The sequence below is a fragment of the Salarias fasciatus genome, chromosome 17, assembly GCF_902148845.1.
Source record: "Salarias fasciatus chromosome 17, fSalaFa1.1, whole genome shotgun sequence".
In the NCBI taxonomy this organism is placed as follows: domain Eukaryota; kingdom Metazoa; phylum Chordata; class Actinopteri; order Blenniiformes; family Blenniidae; genus Salarias; species Salarias fasciatus.
This window is the reverse complement of record NC_043761.1, coordinates 7,215,902-7,228,098: the sequence shown is the minus strand read 5'-3', so window position 1 is coordinate 7,228,098 and position 12,197 is coordinate 7,215,902.

Here is a 12,197-nt window from a genome sequence, read left to right as displayed (position 1 = left end):
GGACTCAAAGCACACAAATTACAATGTAAAAATTAAATAAATGAGGACATTACAGTAAAGCGTGGCCTTGTTTCCTTCATTTTTATATAGTTACCAAATCATTTCACTGACACATAATTTTGCGTACACTTAAGCAGTGGTTTTGTCAGGCCTATGTTAAGGGGCCAAAGCCCCCTTAAATTATTCTTAATCCCCTCCAAACAATTTGTTGCTGTCTATTTTTAAAGCCTACATTTTCAACATAAAGTGGTGGAAATATGAGTTGAAATGCACACCAACTTTTTCATAGGATTGAAAGAACTAATTTCTTTTTAACCCTTTCCCTGCTTCACATACAAAACATAAATCACATGTAAATGCACTGGATTGATAACCCAACATCAAATTAGACATAGTTGACAGAGTTTGGCTAGATCTATTTTGCTTTTTCGTCGATTATCTGAAGACTGAAAGATCTGAAAACCTCACATACTTAAACAGTGGATTTAATGGTACACATTTCCTTCAGTGGAAATGTGATAGCTGTTTCTGAATCTGATGAAGATTCATGGTTAAGTCCAGCAGAAAGCCAGATAAGGAGCCTCATTGCAATCAGCTGTGTTGAAGCAGGGAGACATGAAAACATGATGGACGTCGGCCTTTCAGGACCGACTTTAGACACCCCTGAAATCTGAATATGTGGATGATATGCAAAACATACCATTCTAAATTTCACCAACAGAATAAAAGAAACGCAAACGGTTTGACCCAGAGGAAGAGAGAAAATAGGTCATAGGGTCTGAGTCACTACAAGATGAGGAGACCATGTCGCCCTCTGCTGGACAAAAGCCGGAATGATTTTTCAACCCGCCTTCGAAACAAAAAACAACAATCACAGCATTCTAAGAGACCCACTCCAATGAAAATCGTGCTTTTCACGCTGTTCACATGTTTATATGGCCATTTTCTGATGCTGTAGGACATATCTTGCGAAAACTAAATTGCATGTTTGAGTATTTGTGCAATTAAAATAATCCGACCATAAAATTCAGAATCATGCAGACTGGATTTCTGACTCCACCGACAACTCAGAGGTGAGTTGCTCATGAGCTCCTGGAGTTCTGCAGATGTAGAGTCCTGGAAAACTCAAGGAAATGTGCACCATCAAATCCACTGTTTAAGTATTTCAAGTTTTCACATCTTTTAGTCCTCAGATAATAGATGAAAAAGCAAAATAGATCGAGCCAACCTCTATCAACTATGTCTAATTTGATGTTGGGTGATCAATCCAGTGCATTTACATGTGATTTATGTTTTGGATGTCAAGCACGGAAAGGATTAAAAAGAAATAAAAAGAAATCAGTCCTTGCAATCCAATGACAGCCCCCTAAAATAGGCCTGACGACTCCATTGCTTCATTGTAGGCAAAATAATATTTCACTGAAATCATTTGGTAACTGCAAAAAAATTAAGGAAAATTTACCACACATTACTGCAATTTCCTCATATATTTAATTTTTCCTTTGTAAATTTTGTGCTTTCAGTCCATCCCAGCAGCTGATACTTTTAATAACAATACAGCTAAATTTAAGGACATTGATGTTTGGGACATTTTGTTTGCCTGCTGCCTTTTGTTTCTTATTGTGTTTTTTTAAATAATGTGTTAAAATGTTTCCTATACATATATGAATACATATGCGGTTTTAGAATAAATTACACTGTCATGAGGAACTTGTTACTTTGAAAAAAAACACATTTTTTTGGCACAAATTTTCATTCATTTATTTATATTTAACCTGCAGATGCTTGAAGAAGACTTTCTTAGTTACAGTGACAACAAAGAAAGACCCACTGATGGAGAATAAACAATCAATATCAACAGACTGTGTGCACAAGGGAAATCAGATGATATAAAAGGCAAATATAGAACAATTCCTGCAGCTTTTTGAACTCAGTCAACTCCTGTTAGCTGATCACCTGCAAACGTACACAAACTGAAGCAATCTATGTGTGTGAGAGTGGAACAGAGCCCCCCTCATGCAGGACCTTGGTTCTCTGTTGCAACAACACATCAGGCGTGTAAAACTTATCTAAAGAGGGTCTAACCCCAGCTCACGTTCCCTATCAGTGGGTGAACAATCTGATGTTTGGATTCTTCTTTACAATGATCCCGACGGTCACTTCTTCCACTTCAATCATCAAATTAATCACTGTTCATCAAAAACAGTTCACCTGCATTTTCTCATGAGAATGCTTTAAAATAGCGACATAAGAGGACTGGAGTAGGATTTGAAAGGTATTGGGGTGCAAAAACAAATTGATGTTTGAACAAAAAAATAATCATTTTAAAAATGTCAAGCAAACAATCCCAACAGCAGTTTATTGACCCATTTCTCAAATTCCTCCAACAAATAACAAAAGATCCAAATCTCTGCTTTCCCAGGGAGTTTGAAAACTGCAGCACTGTTGTAGAGATGCCTGTGTGTCGGGGGCAGTGTGAGTCTGAGCCCAGGTGAGAGGAAGCCAACACCTGACTGCACCATGTTGTAACTCTGTCAATAAAGTCCAAACAGGAACAACAGTCTATCTTTGAAACATGCAGTCTCTCTGTAAAGCCATCTCTCCTCATGTGGCCTCCAGACTGGTGCTGTTCGGTGACCTGCAGATCGAGCAGCCCAGTAACTGCTGTCGGGAGAAGAGCTCTGAGAGGAGGTCGGTGACCCTGCACTGCCTCGACCTCTCCACCAGGCACTACACCTACAAGCACCTCACCGCCTGTGAATGCAGAGCCTGTAAGATGTCGTTAGATAAGTTTTACACCCCTGATGTGTTGTTGCAACAGAGAACCAAGGTCCTGCATGAGGGGGGGGCTCTGTTCCACTCTCACACACATAGATTGCTTCAGTTTGCGTGTGTTTGCAGGTGATCAGCTAACAGGAGTTCGCGGAGTTCACCAAGCTGCTGGACTTATTCTGTATTTGCCTTTTATATTGTCTGATTTCCCTTGTTCACACAATCTGTTGATATTGATGGTTTATTCTCCATCAGTGGGTCTTTCTTTGTTGTCACTGGAACTAAGAAAGTCTTCTTCATGCATCTGCAGGTTGAATAAAAATAAATGAACGAAAATTTGTGTCACTCTCCATTTATTTTTCCAAGTAACAAGTTCCTCATGACAGTGCCGTTTAGTCTAAAGCCACACATGTATTCATGTAGCTTAAAGATGTAAAGGAAACATTTTAATACTCTATTTAATATAAACACAATAAGAAACAAAAGGCAGCAGGCAGACAACATGCCCTAAACAACAATGTCCTTAAATTTAGCTACATTGTTATTAAACGTATCAGCTGCTGGGATGGACTCAAAGCACAAAAATTACAATGGGAAAATTAAATATATGAGGACATTGCAGTAACGTGTGATCTTTTTTCCTTAATTTTTTTGCAGTTACCAAATGATTTCAGTGAAACATTATTTTGCGTACAATGAAGCATTATAATCGTCAGGCCTATTTTAGGGGGCTGTCATTGGATTGCAAGAACTCATTTCTTTTTAACCCTTTCCCTGCTTCACATACAAAACATAAATCACATGTAAATGCACTGGATTGATAACCCAACATCAAATTAGACATAGCTGATAGAGTTTGGCTTGATCTATTTTGCTTTTTCGTCTATTATCTGATAACTAAAAGATGTGAAAACTTGAAATACTTAAACAGTGGATTCGATGGTGCACATTTCCTTTAGTGGAAATTTGACAGTTGTTTCTGAATCTGATGCAGATTCATGGTTAAGTCCAGCAGAAAGCCAGATAACGAGCCTCATTGCAATCAGCTGTGCTGAAGCAGGGAGACATGGAAACATGATGGACGTCGGCCTTTCAGGACCGACTTTAGACACCCCTGAAATCTGAATATGTGGATAATATGCAAAACATAACTCCAAATTTCACCAGCAGAAAAATGAAGAGCAACTGGTTTGAGCCAGACCAAGGGGTAAAATAGTTCAGGGGGTCTGAGTCACTATCACGTGGACGGATGGATGAAAGACTGACATGAGAAAGTTTTTCAAGAAAGTAAGTATTGATCATTCAGGTAGCAGCAGCTGGTTGGCTTCAGGGAACAGCAGAAAGTCGCATGTGGTTAAATCACCTGTTCCGTGTGCACTGATCTCACATTTGCCCACTGAGCGGCGCTGTTGTCTAACCTGTTGCAGCCGCATGTACGTCCACTCAATGCACCTTGTCTGAAAAATAAAAACCTGGCTTTGTCACGACAGAACCGGGTTCTCAAAGTTTTGGGATCAAGGGACGTCTTACAGGGGAGAACATTTTTCAAGGAGTCCTCATAATCCTCATGTTGAATAAACAATCTACCTTTTGTAACCCCACATGCCAAATGAATTAGCAAATTTATGAATGCTCAGACCTAAATATTTCCGATCGGTGGAGTAGAAATTAACTGAACTAAATTAAATGTGAGCAATGTCAATATCAAGCTGAGGTTTAATTGAAGCTACAATTTCACTTCATAGCATCTTGAATTCACAGCTATTGCAGCTTTCAGAAGAGGACCATTGTTCTGAAGGCAGGTCAGAGTTCACCTCACACATTCCACCGGGGTCCTTCAGTTAGAGGAGGCTGCAGGTAGTTAAAGAGTTAATCAGTCAGTGTGTGCAGTGAGGTATTCAGTGCAGCAGCTGTTAATAAAGTGTGGAGATCTGAAGCTTCACCCCAGTGCTTCCTTCATCTAAACAGTGTGAACACTGACACCGTCCGAATGAACCTAATTTATTCGAAAATCAGCTCCAAACCTTCTGAAGTATTTCAACACTTACTGTCACTTCTTAGAATCATTGGCAGAAAATTGACAAACATAACAGTTAGAGTCACAGAGTAAATATGTATATCTAGTCTTATCACTCACACCTCAATCGCTCACATCACTAACAGTTTAAATTACATTTTACAAAGATCTCATGAGCATGATTGCTCATAATATCATCTCATTTGCCTCACTGTAACACCACATGTATCATCACCTGTTTCAGTTGAAAAAAAACTGCACTTATAATGGGAAGACCTATAAGGTGTCCAATGGTTTTTTAATACAGATATTTCGAACTTTTGTCACTACAAGATTAGGAAACCATGTCGCCCTCTGCTGGACAAAACCAGGAACGATTTTTCACCCCGCCTTCTAAACAAAAAGCTACAATTACAGCATTTTAAGACCCACTCCAACGAAAATCCTGCTTTTCATGTTGTTCACATGTTTATGTGGCATTTTTCTGATGCTTCAGGACATATCTTGAGAAAACTAAATTGCATTTATGAGTATTTGTACATTCATAATAATCCGTCCATAAAATTCAGAATCGTGCAGACTGGATTTTTGACTCCACCGACAACTCAGAGGTGAATTGCTCATGAGCTCCTGGAGTTCTGCAGATGCACAGTCCTGGAAAATGGCACAGGTGTTATGAGTTTGGCTGAAAACTTCTAAATCACAATTTAAAAACTCCTGAGAATGCTTTAAAAAAGCTACAGAAGAGGACTGGAGTGGGACTTGAAAGTTTTTGGGGTGGAAAAAAAAAAGATGTTTTAACATAAAATTAATCATTTTAAAATTGCCAAGCAAAAGATCCCGACGCTCATGTGACTTGATTTTTTTTTCTCCACCCCAAATTCAAAAATGGTCCTGAAAGGTGTGACTCTACATAGTCAGATAATTCAAAAATGCAACAGCAGTTTACTGAGCCATTTCTCACATTCTTCCAACAAATAACAAAAAATCCAAATCTCTGTTTTCCCAGGGTGTTTGAAAACTGCAGCACAGTTGTCAATCTGAACCTGAAGAAGAAGAACTGGGAGTTCAGCCTGAACTTTTGAAGGAGACTATGCTGCTCAGTGTGACGTGTGTCTCTGTGTGTCGGTGGGAGACCGATGGAGAGACGCCGCAAGTCATTCAGCTGCAGCACAGACGGCATTGACACTGAAACTAAAGTCTGTCCCAATGAGAACTGCCCACAGGTACTTCACTTTTTACTTCAAGTCTGCTTTTACAGAGAAGAGCAAACAATTCCACATGAGCAAGCACAAGCGACTGTGGAAAGGAAAAACTCCCTTCGAAAAGGAAGAAGCCTGCAGAAACAGGCTCAGAGGTGGCAGATTTCTGCTTTTCTGGTTGGGATGAGGGGATATAGAGAGAAGAATAGGATGGACACATTGATTCTCTGAAACAATTCAGTGTTGCTCAGCTGGCAGCGGGTGGATCAAAAATAGTTACAGAGAGAGAGAGAGAGAGAGAGACTACAGGAGGGAGAGAGAACATGGACTACAAGAGAGATTAGACAGGAAAGAAAGTCACATGATCATGTCTTGCTGCAGATTTAAACATTAACAAGACTGGAGTGACAGAGCCAAGTTTGTTTTTAACCAAGAGGCCTCTTTGATTGATGTGGCTGTCGTTTTCTCACATTTTGTTGGGTATAATAGGAAATCCATCGCCTTCAGCAACATTAAACTAACATTAAAGCTCAATAAACCAACTCACTGTGACCCCATTTGTTCTCCGGGGCGAGAGAATCTGGGATGATGAACACTGCTCCTTCACATGAGTCAGAATGAGAACAGACGGAATCGAACAGGCACAAAACATATAAAGTTGTGGGTGATAAGCTCATGCGGAGAAGAAATAGAAGAAACTTATTAAAAAAAAAATCCATCACCTTCAGTTTCATGTATTTTATGTTTCATGTATGATTTATTCATTAAAGTGGCCACTTTTGCATTCTTTTCATACAAGATCATAATAAGAATATGTGTTATGCTTTGTCTTCAAGCTTTCAGGAATACAGTGCAAAGGCCCCCCTGTTTTGTCTGAAGTTACTTGGTATCAAGAGCGTTCCCCGGAGAACCAATATCTGCTATTCTCGTGAGATTTGTCTATACGACTTGGCTTTCCCGGAAGTTACACCAGAGTCGGGCTGGATTCTCCTCGGAGCAACAGCCTCGCTCTCAATCAGCTGATTTTTTGTGTGCTTCCTCTGCAATCCTGAATAAATCCTCCTTGTGCAAGCCTCAACACCTCGGCTCGTCATCTTTGGCTCTGATTCACCAAATATTCCGCAACAGTTTGGGGGCTCGTACGGGGATCTAAATACAACATAAAAGACGAGGTGAGTGCAAATGTTTCCCGTGTTAATGTTTGACTCGACAAGTAATGCCTCACCCGTGAAAATGTTCGACTTGGAATTGGTAAACACTTTGCTAAACATAAACGAGCCAAGAATGTCACTAAGTTCATGATTGCAATTGCTCGTCACTGGGTTTATAATGATATAAATAATATCCCGGACGAGCCTCCAAACTGTTGTGGAATTTTTGGTGAATCAGTGCCAAGTAACTCATTTTCACAAACGAAAGTGACAAAACTTAATTTTCCCCTTTACTACTGCAATACTAATTTCTACCGTCCCAGCTACACAACTGCAGTCTGTAAATGCAATCTTTCATTTTATGTAATGCAGAAAAAATTGCTGTGAGACAAACTTTTGACTTGACAAACTTTATTTGGAGTCAACTGAGATTACAGTGAACATCAAGATGGGCGAAACTAGTAAGGGATAAAAACTTGCCCACAATTTCTCTCTAACAGGTAAAACCTTGCTAAAACTGTGACTCTAACAGTAACAGTTGGTAACAGGTGCCTCATGTTGGGAACTCTAGTTTTCGGAGGCACGAAGCTCGGCAATCCTGGCACGGATCATGCTGGCAATGCTGGAGATCCGGATACGAGGCCATCTCGCCAGCGTTGCGCCTATGAACACAATAGGGGAAATGGGAAACAACAGTACAATTAATCGAAAAGTAACTAATAAAAGAAATCATCATTACATTACATTAATGGAATATTGGGTAGATACGGTATGTTTTCCATATGTCTCAGAATTTAACACCACTGACACTGTAGAATGCTGGTGTGGTGAATGAAATCAGGAAAAAAAATTAAGCATGGACTATAGACAAAGCACACAGCAGACTGAAAACTTACTGTAGATGGCATCCAGTTTAGTTTCGTCCAGAGGTGGACGAGCATCTCCTTTGCCTCGTTTCCCCCCAGAAAGGCTGCTCACCAGCAGTACCTCCACTGGGAAGACTGCAGTCAGCAGACGCCTCACAAATCCTTTGGCCGATTTCGCATTGAGTGCACAGATCCACACCACTTTCTTGATCATGACTCCACTCCCAGGATGGATCTCCACCTGTTTAAAACAAGGAGACATAGTGAGTACTTAGGGTTTGAATAAAATTTGATTTGATTTCAGACATTAAGTCAAAATTAACTTCGTCCATACTCATACATGTACATCTAAGAAGCAGTAGATGATGAAGTACATTTATTCCTTTTTTTTGCAAATCAATTACCATGGGCAACTCGGAGTCAGTTGTTGATGAAACAACAGCTTCATCCTCATCAGGAGCATCCTCCACGGTGTCTGGGAGTTCAAGCACTTCTATAAACAGAAGATGACAAACAAAAATGGTCATTCGTTCTTTAGTACAATGTAAAGTCTGGCTGCAGTGTTTTGGTTGTCTATTTGTTAAAGAAGTGATAAGAAGTGATACCTTGGAAAAGCAACTCCCTCATATGAGCATTCTCTTCTCTCAGATGTTGAATCTCCTGTTGTATTTCAGCCATTGTCTCTGGCAAATCTTCACCATGATGACCGACTGGACGTGAGGAATATCTGTCCATGGCAAGGAATTCCTCAGCACAGTTTTTCCTTGCGAGAGCCTTTGAGGTCTGGGTATACAGAGAGAGACAGAGACAGAGACAGAGAGGGAGAGAGAGAAAAGAAGACCAAATAGTTGAAAGCAAATAGATTTAACCTTGACTGGCTAAGTCAGACTCTGAGACTCATCTGGATCCAAGTCATCTAAATCATATTGATATTTTTGAGGACGGACTGATACCCTCTTGCTCAGTTCGGCGGGTCCATTTTCCTTCAGCAGTGCATTAAGTTTTCGGGTTGCCTCATCACGAGTAGCTAGAGAACAAAAGAAGAAAGAAGACATTAACATCATGAGATTACTGTGTTATAGTGTCGTTCTAGCATTCAGTTGTAGAAGAGGAGAATTATGTGGATAAGTACACAAATTCAGACAGGTAAACATTTACCCTGTCTAACTTTAGTCACCTATTTTCAAGTTATGCAGAGAGGACAATCTTCACTTTGAGCCATGGCAGCATTAACTTACCACTGACAAAAATAACAGTGCCCAGGTAGCGGGGCCACCCTCCACGCTTTTTCTTCCCATGGCGCCATTCAATGATGGCTGGGTAGTTGGAAATGGGATAGCCATTCTGGTCCATCCTGGAATCGTCATACCCCCTTATGCAGTCAGTCTTGACTTCGCTGAACTTCCCAGATTCATCCCATTGCACCACGGCAAATTTCCTGTCCTTTTGTTCTGAAAAAAAAAAAAAAGAAAAAAATTGTAATTTCTCAACAGAACAAAACGACCAACAGACATGTAGTATAAATGCTAACCATTTTTTAAATAATTTTTACAGCTTTAGGAAAGTGTAATGCAGAATTCTGCTGAGGAAAACCAAGGATAACCACTTTTCTTACTTGTTTAAATGTTTTCCCTTCAGCTTTAAGCTAACTATCACTTTTAGCCAATGCAACATAAACCGAAAATCAGATGTAAACTAACTCCTTTAAGTACATAATTTTACTTACCACTACCGCGACGCGTGTTTTTCTCCATTGTATCCGCGGGGCCGATGATAGCAGAGGGAGCGTTTTCGCCAACAGACCTGTCACACCTGCCGCCTTGCGTTCTACGCAAAATGATGCTCCGTCGCGCGACTTTGACAAGGGTAGACCGAGCGGGGTGGGCGGGGCTAGAGGCTAATGCCGGGCGTGATGGGCATAACCCCGCCCCTCGCTGCCTTTGATTGGCTTATCCTGATATGTTACCCAACCCCCTAGCAAATCAACGCTCTCGGGGGGTCAACATGGAGCCAAATGGTTTGTAGCTGGCGTTGCCCCTTTTTTTTTTAACTTTCCTCTTCTTTTTTTTTTTTTTTTTTTTTTGCAAAAAAAAAAAAGACTGTCAAACTGGCTCCAGACCAAACTTCATTATTCGACCACTGTTGCTTAATGTTACACTCAAATTAAATTTATCTCTGTTGTGTCTTTGTGTCAGGTGTACCAGTTTTTTTTAGTCCTCCAAATTTAGTATTTGGCCGATATTATGTTTTCTTAATGAGATACCACCTGAGATAGATAAACATGTACTACTACTATGTGGTTTGTGGTTTGGAGCCAAGAAGCCAGACATGTTTTGCTTCTTTAAACCATTTGTTGAGGAGTGTGCCAGTCTTTCTCAAGCTGGTTTTGAGTTGCAGCATTATGGTGAGCAGTCATTGAGATACATAAAAGTGCACACGTTGCGATGTGTGTGTGATGCAGTAGCACGGCCATTACTACACAATTTCAGGCAGTTTAATGGTAAGTATGGCTGTGGAGTCTGCCTTCACCCTGGCATTAGGAAAGGAAAAGGAAACACGAGGGTTTACACATGTAAAGATGAAAAGCCAAATGACAGAAATCGTAAAAACACAGTAGAAATAGGACAATTAGCTGAAAGAGAAGGGAAGACCATATTGAGCATAAAGGGCTCCTCTGCTCTTGTTGATTTACCATTGTTGGATCTAATCAATGGCGTGGCCCCAGACTGCAAGCACTGAGTGTTGCTTGGTGTGTGCAGATAAACGGCGACTTTACAGATGGATTCTTAAAGCAGCTCTGAGCCATGGTATATTGGTACACAAACAGCAATCATGGACAGACACCTCTTGTCTGCTAAATGTTGAGCTGATAACTCACGCACATGGCGCATTAGTCTGCTTTGTAGGAGGTGTGCATTGACTTTATGGGAAAGAGAACATGAGATTTAATGTTCATTCACTGCTGCATTTAAGCAAAAGCGTTGTACACTGGGGTCCTCTGTGGGCTCACTCAGCCTTCATGTTTGAAGATTTCAACAGTTGCCTTCCAAAACAAGTAAAAAGTAGTCAAGCTGTTCCACAGCAAATACGCAAACAAGCGGCATTATCCCGTGCTTTCCCCCGTTTAGCAAAGCAGTTCTTGACAAATGCACCAGCAGAAATTAAAGATTTCTGCAATGAAATGAGACAAAGACAGCAGCATTTGTGGCACCACAAGTAAAATTTGTAAGTATTTTCTGTAATATTTGTAACAGTTCAGTTTCCGTTGACCGGCCCCCTGAAATATTTTTAAGCCACTCTACATAATTTGGTGTTGTTTCATGAAGTTTTTTTTTTTTTTTTTTTAATGCCCACGTTTTCAACATAAAGTGGTGGGAAATTTGACTTTCAATGGATACTCATATATCCGTTCATTATTTATTTAAATACGATCAATAGTCTGTCAGTTTTCCCTCACTTCATAGCGACAGCTGGAGAGAGCGCTTCAGTGAATCCATTCCGCTTCTTCATGTAGAGAACGACCGCATCACTGAGAAACTAGTCCAGGTTTTTTTTTCCTGTGACCATGCAGGCTGCAGCATTGTTGAAGCGCTCAGCTGAATAAAACAGCTTCAGGAGGAGAGCGAGGACGGATGGATGAAAGACTGACATGAGAAAGTTTTTCAAGAAAGTAAGAATTGATCACTGCTGGTAGTAACAGCTGGTCAGCTTCAGGGAACAGCAGAAAGTCCCATGTGATTAAAACAATTCTTCTTGTCTGACAAATAAAAGCCTGGCTTTAACATTATAGAGCAGGGTTTTTCAACTCTTAGGATCCATACAGGGGAGAACATTTTTCAAGTAGTCCTCATAATCTTCATGTTAATTAAACACAATCTGCCTTTTGCAACCCCACGTGCCAAATGAATTATCAAATTTATGAATGCTCAGACGTAAATATTTCCGATCGGTGGAGTAGAAATTAACTGAACTAAATTAAATGTGAGCAATGTCAATATCAAGCTGAAGTTTAATTGAAGCTACAATTTCACTTCATAGCATCTTGAATTCACAGCTATTGCAGCTTTCAGAAGAGGACCATTGTTCTGAAGGCAGGTCAGAGTTCACCTCACACATTCCACCGGGGTCCTTCAGTTAGAGGAGGCTGCAGGTAGTTAAAGAGTTAATCAGTCAGTGTGTGCAGTGAGGT